General features: G+C 39.6%; 1 protein-coding gene across 1 annotated transcript in view; it reads left to right on the top strand.

The window, feature by feature from the left end:
• LOC126788376 (DNA-directed RNA polymerase I subunit RPA12-like) overlaps window positions 1-20678 on the top strand; it is a 265399-nt gene that overhangs the window by 146849 nt on the left and 97872 nt on the right. The gene's annotated exons all lie outside the window — the stretch shown is intronic.

The following is a 20678-nucleotide window of genomic DNA, read 5'->3' as shown; positions in this document are numbered from 1 at the left end:
CAGGTAAGAAACGTTCAAGTTTCAATACCCTCCACCACCCCTCTCCCCACTGCTCACGTTCCGCCTCTTCCCACCTCCACTAAAACCGTACCAATCGCATTCTCTCTTCATCTTTTCAACATGATGAAGTATCCCAACCCTAGCTCAATGAGCTCTGGCAAGCAATGTAGATGCTTCGTGATGAGCTTCACCAAGGCCTTGACAATGCCGTCGATCGCTGCATGGATTTTGAAGAGCGGATGGCAGCCAATATAGAGCTCTTTCAAGCCAACATCTTCCAATCTCTTTCATCCTAATCCATAATCCTTCAACAACCCCCAGTGAGCCCATCTTCTCCCGATCTAGGCATTACATTTGGCACTTTCTCTTCAATAAGCATGGTTACACCCACTACTCCAGCTCCCACTACAACCCTCCGCCGCCCTACGAACACCCCTAGCTACTCCACTGCTGCTGCAATCAATTCCACCACTACCTCACTACCTCCATTCTCCATTTCCCAAACTTTGGGTTATCAACACATACCCTATCAACCAAACCTCAATCCTCTGCCTTCGCTCCCACAACCTCATCCACAAGTACCACAAATCCATCACCACCAACCTAATTTGCAACAACACCAACAGTTTTGCAGACCACCAAATATCGACTTACCTCGCTTCAGGGGCGACGACGTTGTGGGCTAGCTCGCCATGGCCAAGCGATACATCAATCCTCAACATATTATGTCGGAGGAGCACGTGGCCGCTGTGGCAGCCAATTTTGGGCCAAATCCATCACTTTGGATGAACTTCTTCAACATAGGCAACCCAATGCAACTTGGGAAAAATGTGTAGAAGCTTTTCTCGCTCATTTTTGTGGTGGTACTCTGACATATTACAAAATAGCAAAAGTCCTCCATCGATGCTTTCATCTCTGAGTTCACACTCTTAGCCTGCCGGATTTCGGAGTGGTCTAACGATAACTTCCTCTCAGCTTTCCTTGGCGGCTTGAAGCTGGAAATCCAACATGAAGTTTGTTTATTCGATCCAGCAACCTTGGCACATGCCCAACGATTGGCTTAGCGATTTGAGTTGAAGCTCCAAGACAAAAATCTGCACCGCCCGTACCGTCATTTTCCTTGGCAAAACAAACACCGCCAAAATCAACTTTCCCCTACCATATCCCTTTCCAATACTACTTCAAGCTCAAACACATCCCACACTACCCAATCCCAAACCCCAAACACTTACCCACAATCTCAACCATCACCTTCAGCTCCTTGGCCACCAGTGGGCACTAATTTTTGTCATTCGTCCTCCAACCACCAACGAGACTGCAAACCCTAAGGTTTATGCCTCCATTATGACAAAAATTGTCAGATAACCATGTGTGTAAATGACTTGTCATGGCTCTTGTAACTCTTTTGTCAAGCAAGACCATGAGGAAGAGGCACCTCCACCAAACCAAAAGGAACCACTCCCAATTTATGCAATTGCTACAACCAAAATCCATGATATGATGCAATTCCATGGCACAGTCAATGACCACCTAATTCGCATCTTTGTTGACTGCGGTTTTGCAATCAGCTTCCTAAACCCAGCGATAGCCGCCGTTAGGGCCCCTCAAATTCCGGTGTATCACTGGTCAACTAGTTTATCCTTCCGGCACGTCTGAGAATGTGAAAGTACCTATGCAAGGGTATGAGTTATCTAATTCCTTATTGCTTACATGTTGAAGATTGTGATCTCTTGTTGGGCGTTTAATGGCTTGATACCCTTGGCTTCATTGGATTGAACTTTGTCGAAAAGGTTATAGCTTTCACAGTTAAAGGTCGTTTTCATGTTCTCCAAGGTATTACAAACAAGAAGCAGAGCTTTGATCAGAATGCTTTGTGCGTTGTGTTGTCTTCCGAGCAATTGGACAGTCTTAACCTGCCCACTCGGTCCACAGTCAACAATGTCCAATCCCATGACCCTAAGGTCCAAGCACTACTTATGGCCTTCATCGAATTCTTCTCTACACCCATGGGGTTGCCTCCACATCGTGCTTTCGATCATTGTATACTTTTACAACCTAATTCTCCACCGGTCAAAATGTCCGACCTTATCATTAAGCTCATTCTCAAAAGGAGGAACTTGAGGCTCAAGTTCGAGACATGCTTTCACAAGGACTCATCCGGCCTAGTCGAAGTCTTTTTTCATCTCTGGTCTTGCTAGTTAAGAAGAAAGAAGGCACTTGGCATTTTTGCATCGATTACCGGGCACTCAATGTTGTGACTATCAAGGACCGGTTTCCTATTCCGGTTGTGGATGAATTGCTTGATGAGCTTCACGATGCTACTTATTTTACAATGTTTGATCTTCGTTTCGGTTATCATCAAATTCGTATGCATGAGGGTGACATTCCTCAAAATGACCTTCGGCACTCAAGAGGGGCACTATGAATTTGTGGTTATGTCATTTAGTCTTGCTAATGCTTCTTCGACCTTCCAAGCTGCCATGAACTCCATGCTAAAGCCGCTTTTGCATAAGTGTGTCTTGGTGTTTTTTGATGATATATTGGTCTATAGCAAAGACTTGGTTTCTCTTCTCCAACATCTTGAGACGGTTTTTCTCTTCTACAAGCTAATGAGTTTATACTAAAAGAGTCCAAGTGTGTGTTTGCGCACCCCATAGTCAATTATCTGGGCCATGTAATTTCAGGTTCAGATGTGGCTACCATCCCGGACAAGGTTAGCTGTTTACAGTCATGGCCCAAACCCACATCACTTAAAGCATTGAGGGGTTTTCTCGGCTTGGCATGCTACTGCCGTGGTCTTGTACACAACTTTGGCTTAATCGCCAAACCCCTCACTGAAATGCTCAAACCCAATCAGTTCCATTGGACACCGGTTCTTGCACGATTTCACCAAGATCTTCATTGTAGAAACTGATGCATCTAGTAACAGAATCGGTGTCGTGCTGTCTCAGGAGAAGAGACCGGTTGCCTAGCTCAGCAAAGCCCTCTCTTCTTTTCATCAGAAACTATCAACGTATGATAAGGAGATGATGGCTATCATCTATGAGGTGAACAAATGACGTCATTATCTATTAGGTAGGCAGTTCACTATTCTCACAGATCACCAAACTCTTCGGCATCTCCTCAATCAACGAATTTCTACACCATCACAACATAATTGGTTATCCAAGCTATTGGGTTATGATTATGTGATAGAATATCATGTCGAAGTGCAAAATACAATGTCAGATGCTCTCTAACTGCAATTTGAGGTTTGTGTCATCACTACTTTTTCAATCTCTGTATTTGATTATATCCATCAATTAGACCAAACGTTTTCTCGGGATGAGGAGGCTCAGACCATTATTCAGGCCCTGAAGAAGGGTTCTCCGACCAAGGCTGGGTCTACTTTATTCAATGATCGGCTTCACTATAAAAACTGACCTTTTGTTTCGGCTTCCTTTGAATTTCGTTCGCAATTGTTGTTAGACCTTCATGCTTCTCCCCAGGCTAGTCACTCTGGCTATTTGTGTACCTTTGTAAGGGTTACACGCAGCTTTGCTTAGCTTGGAATGCAATGGCATATTGAAGAATTAATCGCTACTTATGATCAGTGTCAAAGGCAATCCTATGAAACCATCAGACCACCGTGCTTACTTCAGTCCTTACCAATTCCAAAAAAGGTTTTCACAGACATTTCATGGATTTTATTGATGGTTTGCCCCAATCTCAAAACCATAATGCTCTCATGGTTGTAGTTGATCAGCTTTCGAAATATGCACACTTCATTTCGGTTTCTCATCTGTATTCAGTGGCCGATATTACTTCCATCTTCAACAAAAGAAATCTTTCGTTTACATGGGATGCCTAAACAAATTGTAAGTGATCATGATCCCATCTTTATTAGCCAATTTTGGAAGACTTTTCATCAATTGTAGGGCACGAAGTTATGCCATAGCTCAGCCTATCACCCATAATTGGATGGCCAAACCAAAGTGGTCAATCGCTCATTGGAGCATTATTTGCGTTGATATGGTGCGGATAAACCTTCTTCATGGCCTGACTGGTGGTATATTACCACTTTTCAAGCTTCAATCCGTATGACACCCTTTGAAGCCTTGTATGCGAAGCCCCCTCCATCAATAACACGATACTTACCAGGTTCTACTTCGGTTAATGCCATGGATGTTACTCTTCGGAACTGTGATAAATTGCTCTTTCTACAGAAACTAAATTTGGAACTAGTTCGCAATCACATGAAGCAACAAATTGATAAGTAGAGGACAAAGTGTGTGTTTGAAGAAGGTGACTGGGTTTTCTTAAAATTACACCCTTACCAGAAACAATCGTTGGTTAAGAGGCCTTCCCACAAGCTTGCTCCGCGGTTTTATGGTCCATTCTGCATCCTTGCTAAGGTTGGAACTGTTGCATATTGTTTAGCTCTGCCCCCATGCTAAAATATCCATCCCCCCTTCCCTGTATCGTTGCTCAAGTGGCGTGTTGGCGATGGTGAATTTGTTTTCACCACTTTACCTCCTTTTGATGACCAAGGTGAATTACTGTGGACACCCGACAAGGTTCTTGGCATAGCAATACACTGCTCCAAGAACAAATCAGTGATTATGTGGCTGGGGAAATGGCTCGGCCTACCTGAGGAAGATGCAACCTGGGAGAATGCCAGCACTTTTGTTGATAAGTACCCCAACTTTGGTGCTTGAGGGCAAGCACTCTCTTAAGGGGTGGGACTTGTTATGACCACACTCATTATCTGGAATAAAAGCCCTCCTTAAGCACTTGCTAATTTGATTTGTCTCCTTCATCTACAATGTCTATTTCAAGACAAAGTCTAGCTGTACTCTTTTGGCCTCCTAGGATGTAGGATCCTTTTGTACTTTGTTGTGGCATCTATCCACCCTTTTAGCTTCATATATTGTACTTGGCTGATCTAACAATCAATCAATGAAAATATTTGAACTCCCTTTCATTTACTTTTCTATCTTTATGCAAATCCTCTTTAAACCTAGATGGCTTTATCATACAACTGGCCCTAGGTGGTTGGGTGGGCTTAGGATGGGCTAATCGATTGGACATTTTGTCCTTTTGTTGGTCATTTCCTTTGCTTCATCTATTCCACTTGGCCATGCACAAGTTAAGCTACCCGCAGTCCTAATTTGAAGCTGTTTGTGGAGAATTAAGGTTCTATTGTCTGCATTTAGTATTCTAGCTTTGTTAGAAAGATCCTCCCCTAAATCTTGCTTTCTCGAATTAAACATGGCCGACACAATTGATGTTTGGCTCAATATTTTGCTTGATTTGTAGAACTCTATGTGTAGTGGAGTGTAACTAAGCTTTCTTCTTAGTTTGTTTATGCGCTACATGCGCCATTATTTACTTTTTTTAGATAAGTTGACCCTTGTGGTCGCATGGCATTGTCGCCAATGAATTTGTTTTATTTTCCTAAAAAAACGTAAGCCTTATTAGTTTAGCACAGCTCACTTGTACCATAGTAGGTGAAGGCGTTTTTGTTTACCTATGCTATTCTTCAAGCTTTGTTGATCAAACACTCCATGGGTTTCAGAAGAGCAGGAGCAAGAGTAGCAGCACCACCTCATCACCCATTGGGCTTCCTTCTTACATGAGAGCAGCTATCTTCTAGGAACCAAACAAGCTTCTCACCATTGAAGAGTTCCACATCCCTTGCCCCAATTCTTGTGAAATCTCATCAAAACCAAGGGTATGTTGACTATTGTTCAGCCCGTCATTTCCCTTTATTTTCTCATTCGGGTGCTGCATTTTAATCTGATTGATTCATCTAGTGTTCTTGGTGTGGTCTCTGACATTGTTTTGTTTCAGATTCTATGATTTTGGTTTGTAGCCTGTGGAGTCTGCCATTCTGATCTCCATGTTATAAAGGGTGAGCTTCTGTTTGCTAGCCTTGTGTTGTTGGGCATGAGATTACTGGCAAGGTTGTCGAACATGGACCGACTACTGATAATAAGACCACAAACATGTACACCTTAGTTAGATAGCAACAATGTATTAAGAGTTCATTGATGTTAAAATTTGAAACTGAAAATTATTTTAAATCAGAGGTGTGAAGTGACTGATAGGTGAAATTTAGAAAGTAGACTGATAACTATTTGACATGTTTGGGAGGAGAGAGCATTCGGTCTAGATATGAAGTTGGGACTTATAAGGCTGTATGCAACTTAGTGGAGCAAGATTTAAAAATTGGTAATTAAGGATGGTAGAGCTCTGTTAGGAGTTGAAACGGATATCTTGTCCAAAGTATTTCTATGAGAGAAAGTTTGAGGTGCACAGATGATCGTCGACAATCAAACTATCCTTACAAAGATCGTCAATAATTGTGCTATAAACAACAATGGTAGGCCTACAAGCTTCTTGTTCCATAGTCCTAAGCAACTGAATAGCCACACTAGTGTTCCCAATTCTGCAAAAGGCTTTAATAAATGTACCAAATGTAATTAGGCACACAACCCGCCTTGGCCATTTTTCAGCAACACCTTATAGCCTTAGCCATTCGATTTTGGGTTCTGGGGAACAAAACCATTGATCAAAGATGTGTATGTCCTCACATTGGGTTCAAAACCAAGCTTATAGAAACTACCTAAGACAGCTAAACTTGACCCCATTTGACTCAAACAATAGAAGGAATTAATGAGAATGTGCAGAGTACAAACATTAGGGTCCATTCCCAATAGACTCATTTGGCTACAAACAGAGACACCTTTGGAATAATGTTTCAATTTGGCAATTTCACCTAGTATGTGGATGAAATGGAGAAGCAAAGGCTGGGGATGTCTATGAAGCATTTGGTCGAAAATAAACCGATCTAATATTCGTTCGAGGTTTCTCAATTGTTGGGTCTATATTTGAATGGTTTTGAGGGCTGAGAATGAAAAGAGGCAAAGTAATTGTTGACAAAAACAAGGGGAGAAGAGTGGAGACGATGAGGCATACCTCTTGTGTTGCGAGCAAAGTAAGAAGATGCAATCGTTCGTATCATGTTTCGATTCCCCAAGATGCAGATAGTGATTTTGACTGTGAGTCAATGTGCAACTGATATATAGTATATACATCATGATTTCAAGTATTTGTTGTTTTTTAATTTATAACAATTGTCATTCAAATAAGTGAAGTAACGTAATCCTAAGAGAAGGAGAGTTGAATGGCTTTGTTAAGGGTAAAAAATTCATTCTATGTTTTCCTAACTTGGTATATGGAATTATGTATTATTGACGGAGTTGTTTCCGGCATATATTGTCAGCAAGATCCTTGCTCTTTCCTATTAGTGTTCGGTCTCATAGAGATCATTGGATTTGGGGTGCTGATAGGAAATGTCAATTTACAGTTAACACTACTTATCATTTGGCTTGGCGTAGGATCCTGGAGGAACCTTCCTCTCCCAATCCGAGTTCTTTGTTGTGGAATAAATCTGGAAGGCTTATGTTCCAAAGAAGGTGAAGATATGTGTGTGGAAGGCGGCTTCTAATATTCTCCCCACCCGGAGTAGGCTCAATGAAAGAGGTATTGATATTGATACCCAGTACCCATTTTGTGATGAGGAAGTAGAATCCATGGTGCATGCTCTTAAAGATTGTACTCATGCAGTTTCTTGTCTACAAGAGGCACATATTGTGGCTATGGGCCAGGAGTCACGTGTGTATGATTGGTTAGTGAATTGTCAGGCTACTAACCCACATGGATTTCCTCTCTTGTTGATGAGTTTATGGGCTATATGGAGTAACATGAACTCGCAGGTTTGGGATGATGATGCTAAAGCTGCTTTTATTTTGATGCCTTCGATTATTAGGTGGTGGAATGAGTATAAATAGGTGAATACAATTCCACGTGATACTAGAGTTCAGGTTTGCCTCCATTGGAAACCTCCTCGGGTTGGTATTCTCAAATTGAATGTTGATATTGCCTTTCAACTTTTTGATGACACTTCTGATTTGGGACTGTTCACGTTGTATGGGCACCGTGCCCAGTCTCCTTTGTATCTTGAGCTCCTTGCTGTAATGGAGGGATTAAGGCTTGTTAGGCAATATGCCCGTACTCCTCTGGTATTGAGTCTGACTGTCAGGTTCTGGTAGATGTTGTTCAGATAAGTACGTTAGATCTCTCAGAGTTTGGTTTTCTTATTGAGGATCTTCGTTTAAGTATGTGCTTAGTTGGTTTTCTCATTCTTTAGCTAAATTAGGTTTAGTTTCAAAATTTAGTTTAGTTTTTTCTAATGTAATCCCTCCGTATGTGGATGAGATTATAACATCTGACTGTAATGATCGTTGATCAATGAAGTAAATTTATTCCCCTAAAAAAAGGTATGGTCAATTACACACTTTGGTACCTAATGTTTTAAAGAGAACACTTTGCTACCTGAAATTAGATTTTATGTGACACTCAGAAGGAATTTACCTGTTTTTTTTTTAACTTTCTAATAAAAAATATCATTATTTATTAAACTTCAAAATCTATCTGGCACGAATTCTAATTAAAAATCACAGGATGCATAACTACAATGGGAACAAATGTGGCTTAAAAAAGTATTTTACCACACATGTAAAGTCATATTCAAGCTATACACTGCTATCCCACTCGAAATTGCAATTCTATCATGATAATTATACTCATGAGCTGAGAAAACAAATTATATAGACCTTGACAATCTCGAAAAACGCCACTGCTCAGCCCACCCAAGATTCTCCTTAGCATGACCATGAATTTTAGGATTCAGATAGTTTTTTTACTTACCTTCCTAACCATTACGAGATGGTCACACGTGTATAACTTAACACGTTCAGTTAAGTGATGAATTTTATTTTTCACTTTTCACACCCATATGGTGTGTTTGGGGCTAGGCCTCATTAGGCCTTTAGGTCAAGCCCTACCCTAAATTTAGGGCTTAGAGTAGGGTCAAGTCGGAATTTGACTAAGTCAACAATAAATAGGGCCGGGTTAGGGCTTCGATTTTCAAACCCTTACCCTCCCTAAAGGTCCTAAATGGGCCTTTAGGGCTAAGAGGGCAGGTCGGGCCCGCCCTCCGAATAGGGCTAAATAGGGCCGAACATGACCTTTTTTTTAATTAACAAAAAAACAATTGATATGATTTTTTACCTCATGATTTAGTTTATATGGGTTGAAACAAGTAGTACAAGACTTTTTTTATTTATATGTTTATATTTTGCATATATATAGACATTAAATTCAACTTTATACTTTTATAAGTATATGTTTAATTGGTTATATTTATATATTAACTCTATAAATCACTTAAAATCAATTATTATTTTTCACAACAAAAAGACATAGAAGAAATAAAGCATATAGAATCAATTACAAAACATAGTAAGGTGTATTGTATATAAAATATGAGAAATATATTTAAAAACTTAATTATTAAGGCGCCTAAAAGAGCCGGCTAGGACAGGCTTTTAGGGCCGGGCATGAGCCTATAGGGCTCAATAGGGCCGGGTTTCATTTGCTCGACCCTTATCCTATCCTATTCGAAAGAGGCTCGGGCTGACCCGCCCTAATGGAGGGTCGGACCGGGCTTCGCCCCTACCGGGTAAGGCGAGCTTTAGGGCCCAAGGGCTATTTGATGAGGCCTATTGGGGCTTGTAAAATTGAAAGAGAAGTAATTACTAATTTTCTTTACAAATTTTTAAATAAAATCTCCTCTAATTAAACTATGGACATTTTGAGAAAATATGCTGGTCAAAATAGCATTTTAATATTTTATAAAAGTAAATGGGAGGAGTTCCAATGGCTTTTTTGAGAGGTATAAATAAAAACTCTCTTTTAATAAAGGGATAATGACCAAATCAACAGAAACAGCTCAAAATTTACCCCTTTCAAATGTGTGTGTCAATTCCAATAATTTTTTCATAATGACAAGAATAACCCCTCAGAACCATCCTCATCTGAAACAGAGAATTCTCATCTCTCTTCTACCTCAGCACCGCCGACACCTCTCTCTCCTCCAAGATGCGGCCTCGGTGAAGACGGTGACACGCCACCGCTTCCACTTACTCTCTCTCTCTCTCTCTCTCTCTCTCTCTCTCTCTCTCTCTCTCTCTCTCTCTCTCTCTCTCTCTCTCTCTCTCTCTCTCCAACTCCCTCTCTCTTATCCAAATATACACTTGACGCTGGCAATGATAACTCCCCGACCACGATGACCCGGCCTTACAAATGATGACAATGACGTTCTTGCCGATACCTCGACGTCCGACAAATCGATTTCATCAGATGTGAAATCTGTAATTGAACTGCAATCTTGACGAAGCTTGGACGTTCGACGACACCCTCACTCTCTCTCTCTCTTCCCTCTTCCCTCGGTGAGGTGAGCTTGTTCCAACGAGGTTTGGTCTGGTGTGGCAGCTTAGATATGGTGCGAAAGATCTCGATTGGTCATTGGGATCGATGATTTCGATCAAGAGAATGAGGTGAGTTCCATTCCAATTTGTGCTACCGAGCCACGATGCCGCGGAGTCCACTCTCCTCTTCATTGTCGCCGTCTCACAATTGGTTGATGAAGAATTTGAAGTGGTGGGTGTCCGTGGTGCTACAACGGCTCCTCAGAGTACTCGAGACAGGTTGGAATCAAAGGCGAGGGGTTCGTAGGTTTAAAGAGGAGGAAGATCAAGATAAGAAGAAGCTGAATTTGGGTGTGATTTTGGGGCTTTGGTTATCGATGGTGTTCAATGTGAAACAACTTGACTAAATGTTATAGTTACTGGGATCAGTAACGTGATTACTAAGGGTCAGTAATATAATTACTAGGAATTAGTAATTTATTATTATAGGTTACTGAGGGTCAGTAACATGATTACTCAGGGTCAGGAATTTATAATTGTAGGTTACTGGGGTTAGTAATTTATTCAGACTATCGAGGACCGGAGTCCGACAATGTTCTAGCAAAGTGATTTCTCTCATCAACTTTCTCTCTATAAGTATTTAGATAGATGAGGGTAAAATAGTCTCAAAAATATACAAGATCATAGTTTTTATACTATTTGATCAAATATTTGTAAATACTCTTGGAGTGAATGGTCACATTTTTTAATTTTGTCATTCAAATAGTCAATAAATGGTCCAAATTTGTATGAATAAGTCATTTTTCCTTTAATTATTCATGATAAAGAGATGATTAGGTGAATTGCTCATACACAGTACACCCACATGAAAATGAAAATAAATTGTGATGATGCGTATGAGAAGAGTATTAGCAAAGCTTTTCAATCATAAAAGTTCAAATACATGAACCCCACACTGTATATAATTTAACAAACCACTAATAAGTGTCAAACAACAATTTAGTTTATAAAAAACTCACTTCTTAATTTGATAGAGCAAATTAAAAAAAATTACAAATAAGGAGAATATGATGGTAAGTTGCCACATGTCATATGATATTTTACTTTTATACACCTCTTTGTCCTATCACATCTAACATGATTCAAAATTCATTTTCACTACGACATGTCACATCTATATATATGGTTCCGAGTTATTGCTACTACCAACTTGAAATGTGTTATTGTTGACTGAGAGTTACTTACTATTGTCGACTGTGAAATTAGCTGCTACTGTCGACTGAGATGTTATCTGCAACGGTAGTTTATGAAACTAGTTGCTTCTATCGACTTGAAAGCCACCTATTATTGTCAATTATGATACTAGCAGCTAGTTGCTACTGTCGACTTGGAAGAGAGCTGTTACTGTCACTTGAAAGATACTTGTCACACCCCGGGACAATTCCTGGTTCCGAAATGCAGCAGTAATCGCCGTAGTCCTAAGTTAGTACCAATCGATACAGGATCATACGAATTGACAATGCCAACTTACGACTACAAGGCTATGGGGATAATTAAATAATAGTAAATTTGGGTTAAAAACAAAAGAAGCTCAATTTACTGAATAAATACAAATAAGCGAAAGATAGCAAATAAAATGAATGTTCAAGTATGACATGAGAAATGTGCATCATCATAATAAATATGGGCCAAAGGAAATAATTGCACGACTGAAATGAAAAGTAACAGAGTACGCGTCATGCGATTGTTGAAGTAGAAACGGAGATCGAGTAAATAAGAAGTCACACCGGAAGTTGGCTCCTCGATATTGAAAGTGAACCATGAGCGATGCGACGCCACTAGCACTTAGTCCAAGTCCTCGCAAACCGGCTTCCAGGTACCTGAAAAGTAGGGGTGAGCACTCGTCCTCTCTAACCCGATGCGGGTGAGACGACCCAACCGTAGTTACGTTTGAAAACCATTTTTATATATATATATATAACAGTAACGAAAGTCCAACCGAGACTATAACAAGTCTCGCAAGGTTTATGGCAAGTCAAGTAAAATCATACATAGGTAAAATATGCGACTTGGCTCAAAATATCAAATGTGTCGATGGGGTATATCAAGCCCGACTGGCTCTAAGGTTCGCTTTCGGACGAACCGAGAGCCAATAATGTACTACGGTGCCCGACATCAGGACATGGTTATCACCATAGTAATTAACCACACGGTGCCGGATATCAAGACAACAGATTCACCATGAATAAATCATGGTGCTCGGACATTAGAACGCGAGATTCATTATATAATAATAAAACAGCGGTACTAGACATCAGTATACTGAATCACCGACTTATAATCATATATAAAATAAAAGAGTCAGCCTTGAGACAATATGACCAAAGTAAAGTGCCAATGAATGCAACATGCAATGAAGACGTATAACATATACATTTTATATATAGAAAACCACTAACCCAGAAGGTACCGGCTTACCCTGGTGGGCGGCTCACCATACTTAACATAGTAGTGTTGAAGTCTGCGCCCTAAGTCACGCTCCTCGTGCTCCGCGTAGAATTGCGTCCCGCAAGCAAGTCTAATAGCTAAACAAATAACGAAAAGTGATAAGTAAGGGTCACAACGTTTTTAGTCGATTTAGTTATTGATTGTCGATTTGACTAGTTTGACTACCCGAGTCGAGGTCTCGGGATGATTAGTTGACTTTTCTAAAGGTGAGTGTGAATTTATTTTATAGATATTCGTATCTTAGATTTAAGATACGAATGATCGATAATTGGAAATCTAAAATTTATTTTTCCTGCATTTAAATCTCTCACTCTTAAGAGTTTCTCAATTTCCGATTTGGGCTGATATCGAGTTTAAGGTTTAACCATAAAGCTAAAATTAGGTTTTAGCGAAAGATTACTAAATTTCCTTAATCCGATTTAAATCGAGAAACCTAAAGGTCAAAAGATTGAAATGAGATTTAAGTAAAAACTAAATTAATTACTGTTTGGGTAAAACAGTAACTTTTCAACTTATTTTCTACTTGGGCAAGACCGTAATTATTGAAAGTCAATAGGGGTAGATAGGTCATTTCATAGGGGCAGTAAAATAGTACAATTGTGAAACTGTAACAGTAAAAACCAGGGTTTTTATCCCATAATCTCCGACTGGTTTTTCGGCGGTTTTCTTCATCCAAATCAACCAAATTCGGCATGCAATTACACTACGAGTATCAAAACAAGATTTCCAATACAACCATACCAAAAATAAGAGGAATTGAGTTTGTTTGATACCTCTGATGGAACTAATTTAATTTACTGTCTTCTGTTAAATAAGTCCTAGTTTTTAGGATTAAGAGATTAGGTTTGATTTATTCCTTGTTCACTAAACCACGTTTCTAGGAGTGGTAAACGTGGGTTGTTCATGTTTTGTTTCCAGTTGTAAAGGCTTGATATATAAGCCTGTTTTTCATCATTCAATAATACAGTTTCATTCTCCCATTCAGAGAGTTTTAGTGCTTTGAGTTTAACAAATTGGTATCAGAGCCCCTTCATTGGGGCCTGATCAAGAGAGTGAAAGAACCTGCAGTGTTCTTGTGGTAGAAAATTGAGAGAGTGAAAAGAACGAAGAAGTTGAGATCGTAGCAATGGCAGATGATGATCATCATCTGGCAATTCCCAAGTTTGATGGTCAACACTATAATCACTGGGCGATGACAATGGAGAATTTCATCAGATCAAAGCGGTGTTGGGGGTTGATTGAGCATGGTGTACAAGAGATTCAAGGGGTTGAACAGGTTCCAGAAGTCGCAAGAAGCTACTTGGCAGCTGTGGAGGCGACACAACCATCACAACAAACTGAAATGCAACAAAAACGGATGGAAGATCAAAGGAAGCAAGTAGAAGAGCAGAAACTAAATGATCTTAAAGTCAAAAGTTACTTGTTCATAGCCATTGATCGTTCCATTATGGAGACAATCTTGAACACAGAGTCTGCAAAAAGCATATGGGACTCCATGCGGCTGAAGTACCAAGGATCTACCAAGGTGAAGCGGGCTCAACTACAGGCATCACGAAGGGAATTTGAGCTCCTTGGAATGAAAGAAGGTGAAAGTGTCAATGATTACTTTGGAAGAACCCTTGCTATTGTTAACAAGATGAAAGCTTATGATGAATGTATGGAGCAAACTGTCATTGTGGAGAAGATTTTGAGATCTATGACGGCAAAGTTTGATTATGTTGTATGCTCCATTGAGGAATCAAATAATGTTGCCACATTGTCCATTGATGAACTTCAGAGCAGTTTGCTTGTGCATGAGCAAAGAATGAAAGGGTATACAGAGGAAGAGCAAGCTCTCAAGGTTTCCAATGGAGAAAGGTCTGGAGCAAGGGAGGATGATGGATTTGGCTTCAGAGGCAGAGGTCGTGGAGGCTTCAGAGGCAGAGGTAGAGGCAGGGGAAGACAACCCTTCAACAAAGCCATCATTGAGTGCTATCAGTGTCACAAATTGGGGCATTTCTCCTATGAGTGTCCTAGTTGGGAAAAGGTTGTCAACTATGCAAAATTGGATGAGGAAGATGAGATGTTGCTTATGGCACACGTGGAGGTTCATAAATCCACCAGAGAGGAGGTATGGTTTTTAGACTCTGGTTGCAGTAATCATATGAGTGGGAATAAGTTGTGGTTTACTGAGTTAGATGAAGGGTTCAGGCACACAGTTAAGCTAGGCAACAATTCGAGAATGATGGTAATGGGAAAGGGTTGTGTGAAGCTGAATATAGCTAGAGTAATGCGGCAGATTGGTGGAGTTTATTACATCCCTGAGTTGAAGAACAACTTGTTGAGTATAGGTCAATTACAAGAGAAAGGCCTAGCAATACTCATTCAGAACAATGCATGCAAGATATTTCACCCAACTAAAGGCCTCATTATGGAGACAAACATGACCACAAACAAGATGTTTGCTATGCTAGCAACATTGCCCCCAAAGGAATCAGATTGTTTTCAGGTTTGTGAAGAGAGTGAAGCACAACTATGGCACAGTCGGTTTGCTCATCTTAGCTTCAAGGGCTTAAGAACATTGTACCACAAGAAAATGGTTGAAGGGTTGCCATCACTCAACGCTCCTATGAAGGTATGTACTGACTGCTTAGCCGGAAAGCAACACAGAGAAAAAATCCCAAAGAAAAGCAACTGGAGAGCATCATTCAAGTTGCAACTTGTTCACTCAGACATATGTGGGCCTATGAATCCTGAATCTAACAGCGGAAAGAGGTACCTAATCACTTTCATTGATGATTTTAGTAGAAAGTGTTGGGTTTACTTTATGTCAGAAAAATCGGAAGCTCTTAGTATGTTTAAAAAGTTTAAAAGTCTAGTTGAGAAAGAGGCCGGTTCATTGTTGTTCTGTTTACGAACTGATAGAGGTGGTGAATTTACTTCTAAAGAGTTTAATGATTATTGTAGTGAGAATGGGATCAAAAGACAGTTGACTGCAGCATATACTCCACAACAAAATGGAGTTGCTGAGAGGAAGAACCGAACAATCATGAATTTAGTTAGAAGCATGTTATTTGAAAAGCACATTCCTAGAGAATTATGGCCGGAGGCAGTGAACTGGTGTGTGCATGTGCTAAATAGAAGTCCTACATTGGTGGTTAAAGATATCACACCTGAAGAAGCATGGAGTGGAGTGAAACCTTCAGTAGAGTACTTCCGAATATTTGGTTGCATTGGACATGTACATGTTCCAGACAAAAAGAGAACAAAGCTAGATCCAAAAAGTTTGAAGTGTGTCTTGCTGGGAGTAAGTGAAGAAACCAAGGGCTACAGAATGTACAATCCAATCACAAAGAAGCTGATAATTAGCCGTGATGTAGTCTTTGAGGAGAATGAAAGCTGGGATTGAGCTAAAAACAAAGAAAGTGATAAAAGTGTGTTCCTTGAGTGGGGTGATAATGAGAGTGCAACCAAAGAGGTGTTTGAAGAAAATGAAGATGAAGATTGGGAGCAAGAGCAAAATGAGGTAGCCAAAGAAATCAGTCCCTCTTCATCAAGTTCAGTCGGAAGCAGGCAAAATGAAGCAGTCGGAGCAATCAGTCCGTCTTCATCAAGTTTAGTTGGAAGCAATGAGCCAAACCAACTTGGTGCTAGAAATCGAAGACCACCATATTGGACTAAGGATTATGTTATAGGTGAAGGACTATCTGAGGCAGAGGAAGCTCAAAATATGGTACTCTATACTTCAGCTGGAGATCCATATACCTATGAGGAAGCTTCAAAAAATCAGAAATGGAGAGAAGCCATGGATAATGAAATTTCAGCAATAGAAAAAAATTGTACGTGGCAACTAACTGAATTACCAAAGGGTGCAAGAAAGATTGGAGTAAAGTGGATATACAAGACAAAGCTCAATGAAAAGGGTGAAGTTGATAAATACAAGGCTAGACTTGTGGCAAAGGGGTATGCACAACAACATGGAATTGACTACACTGAGGTTTTTGCACCAGTAGCAAGATGGGATACGATTCGGATGATTCTAGCTATGGCTGCACAAAGAAGATGGTGTGTTTTTCAGCTAGATGTAAAAAGTGCATTTCTTCATGGAGATTTGGAGGAAGATGTGTATGTAGAGCAGCCTCTTGGTTATGAGAAGAAGGAAGAGGAATACAAGGTATTCAAATTGAAGAAAGCTTTGTACGGTTTAAAGCAAGCACCAAGAGCCTGGTTTAGTAAGATTGAGTCATATTTCATGAGGGAAGGATTTGTTCGATGTCCAAGTGAGCATACTCTGTTTGTCAAAACTCAAGGAGAAGGGAAGATCTTGGTGGTGAGCTTGTACGTGGACGACTTGGTGTTTACTGGAAGTGATGAAGAGATGTTTGAAGTTTTTAAAGCTTCAATGAGACAGGAATTTGATATGACTGATTTAGGCAAGATGAAATTCTTCCTTGGAGTAGAGATTATACAAAATGATGAAGGGATATATCTAAGCCAGAAAAAGTATGCTCAGGAAATTTTAGAGAGGTTTGGCTTGGATGATGCAAACTCCGTACGTAATCCAATGGTGCCGGGAAGTAAGCTTATGAAGAATGAAGATGGAAAACGTGTGGACATGACAGAATACAAACAGATGGTGGGTAGCTTGATGTACTTATCAGTGACGAGGCCAGATCTTATGTTTGTAGTTAGCTTGGTCAGCAGATACATGGAGAGGCCTACAAGTTTGCATATGCAGGCCATTAAGAGAATTTTAAGGTATGTGAAGGGGTATGTGGATTTAGGAATTTGCTACAAGAAGGGAGTTGCAAGTGATGAGATGTTGATAGCTTATTCTGATAGTGACTATGCTGGTGATCTTGATGATAGAAGAAGCACCTCTGGTTATGTGTTTATGTTAAGTGGTGGAGCAGTTTCTTGGAGTTCGAAAAAACAACCAGTGGTTTCACTTTCAACAACCGAAGCTGAGTTCATTTCAGCAGCTCATTGTGCTTGTCAGGCAGTTTGGATGAGAAGGGTGCTCGAAAAGCTAGACTGCAAGCAAGGTAAACCTACTGTCATATATTGTGATAATATGTCTACCATTAAGTTGGCAAAGAATCCAGTTATGCATGGCAGAAGCAAGCACATAGAGGTCAGGTTTCATTTTCTGCGTGATCTTTGCAAACAAAATGTAATTGAGTTGAGGTATTGCAATTCTCAAGATCAAGTTGCAGACATTATGACAAAAGCATTGAAAATGGATGCATTTGAGAAGCTGCGTGGCTTGCTGGGTATATGTGAGGTACCAAGTGGCTAAACTGCTTGATAGCAGCAATGCAGTTTAAGGGAGGAATTGATGGAACTAATTTAATTTACTGTCTTCTGTTAAATAAGTCCTAGTTTTTAGGATTAAGAGATTAGGTTTGATTTATTCCTTGTTCACTAAACCACGTTTCTAGGAGTGGTAAACGTGGGTTGTTCATGTTTTGTTTCCAGTTGTAAAGGCTTGATATATAAGCCTGTTTTTCATCATTCAATAATACAGTTTCATTCTCCCATTCAGAGAGTTTTAGTGCTTTGAGTTTAACAACCTCCACGAAGTCCCGAACTCGCTCCCGTCGCCTCCAAGCTGCAACACCTCTGATTTGAGCTGTTGCGGCTTTGCTTCCGTCTCCCAGACGTTCATGCTGCCTCTCTAAGATCCCCAAAGCTCCCGGAGTCCGAAGCTTGCCTCTAGAATCGGAGAAAAAGGTCATCGGAATTGGCCGGAGACAAAAACCAAGAAAACAATGGGGTTAAAGCTTGGTTTAATCACAAATTGATGGAGACTAGAAGGTGAGGAAGGAGGGACTCAAATTTACCAGAAAGGAGGGGGGAAACGTCGCCGAGAAGTTCGTCGGTGTCACTGCCTTGATTTTCGATTTCGTTGGAGAGATGCTTTAATCTTGCATGCATGGACTGGGTCTTGAAGATCTCGTTGAAATGAAGAAAGGGGTGGTGGTGTGCCGGCCAACGGCGGCCGAACGACGACGCTAGGTGGAAGTGAAGCAATCGGCCTTTCTGGATTTCTCTATTTCAAACAGAGAGAAGAGAGAAACGTGAGGGAGAGAGAAGAACGAAAAAAGGGAAAGAAAGATAAAGGAAGGAGAGAGAGAGAGAGAGAGAGAGAGAGAGAGAGAGAGAGAGAGAGAGAGAGAGAGAGAGGAAGAAAAGGAGAAGTAGAAGAAAAAGAAAAGGATGGGCTCGGGCCCGAACTCGGGTTTGGGCCTCTTCCAGACCCAAAACCAAAAGAAAACCTAGATGTACTTTATGTAACACTATTTCAAACAAAGCAGAACTATAGAAATTCGTAGAAATATAAACGAACGTTTGAAAATATCCCGCAAACACTCCCGCGCTCGTTATGATGCGTAGTTTAATACAAAAATATTAAACTATATTTTTGACATCTTAGAAAAATGTCGGTTTGCGTGACAACAATGCTGGAAAGATAAAAGAATTTTTCAGGGGCTCACAATTCTTGCTACTGTCAACTATGAATACTGCTAATGTTGAGACCAAGGAATAAAATTTCAGCAATTACAGAAATATAGAGGGTCTAAAAATTGGAAATATAGAGGGTCTAAAAATTGGAAATTTAGACGGAAAGTTCGGAGAAATATCAATCTTGAAAAATAATTGACAAAATTGATGGAAATTTGAATAAAAACATGAAAATTTTGATTGAAATTTTGAAAGATGTTTCTTTGATCAATTATCTACTATATTTCATAAGAGAATATTGTAAAACTATTAGTCTATAATGAATTGTAGTAAGGTGAAATAGTCATCGAGAATTTTAAAAAATTGACACTGTAAAGTTTAAACATCTATTTTTTTATGACTGCGAACCCAAAGGGATGATAGACCATCACATATTATATACATATGACTATGATACATTGAGCATGAAATTGCATGAGTGATTTAGAACAACTTAAAGGAAAATTTTAATTATTAGGACTTTGTACAAAAGTTTAATTATTAGAATCTCATACCACATAGAGAATCTGGTATAAACATTAATTTATAGTTATAGTGAGTTGCATTATAAGTTAACATGATATGATACATACTTAACATTTGAGAATTAATTAATAATAATCTACTTTATTTATTTAATCCATGACCCAATAAGACATGAAGAATGAAAAATACAATAATAATCATGAAAGGTGTAACTAAGAAGGTAGTGAAATTGAATTTAATTATATAGAAAACTATATTAAAAGGTACACAAAATTTAAATTTATTGGAAATATCGAAATTATGCTAAGTTATAAGTGGGGCACATATTGCAAAATTAATTCTCATAGTAATAAAAAGTTTTTAGTTTGAACCAAGGTTCTAAAAAATGGTAGGCGCTAGTCGGGCGGAAAGCCAGAGACTAGCGCCTAGAGGACTAGTCGGGGGACTAGACGGGGACTAGGCGGTTTTATATTTTCTTATTCTTTTAATTTATAATACATAAAATTATATATACTAATAAATATTAGAAGTATTATAATGTTCGAAAATAGTTAATATACTTAAAAAATATATGAAATGCTTAACAGTAATGAAACATCGAATTCTTAGAGCTTAGAAGGTAGTAAACATAAAAATATAAGGCATAGTCTATAATCGGCCGACAACTTAGGTGTCAAATATGCGGACAAGTCGGTCAATTAGGCAGACTAGTTGGTCGATTAGATGGATTAAGCGGTCGATTTTTAGCCTAACGCTTAGCTTCGGGGACTATGTCATAATCCAAACGCTGAGGCACCGCCTATCGCCTAAGCGGGGATTAGTTGGGCCTAAACGGGGTTTTTTAGAATCATGTTTTGAACCATAACTGGTAAAAAACATTTATCG

This window comes from Argentina anserina, chromosome 3 (genome assembly GCF_933775445.1).
Source record: "Argentina anserina chromosome 3, drPotAnse1.1, whole genome shotgun sequence".
NCBI lineage: Eukaryota > Viridiplantae > Streptophyta > Magnoliopsida > Rosales > Rosaceae > Argentina > Argentina anserina.
This window is presented reverse-complemented; position numbering and strand designations above follow the sequence as displayed.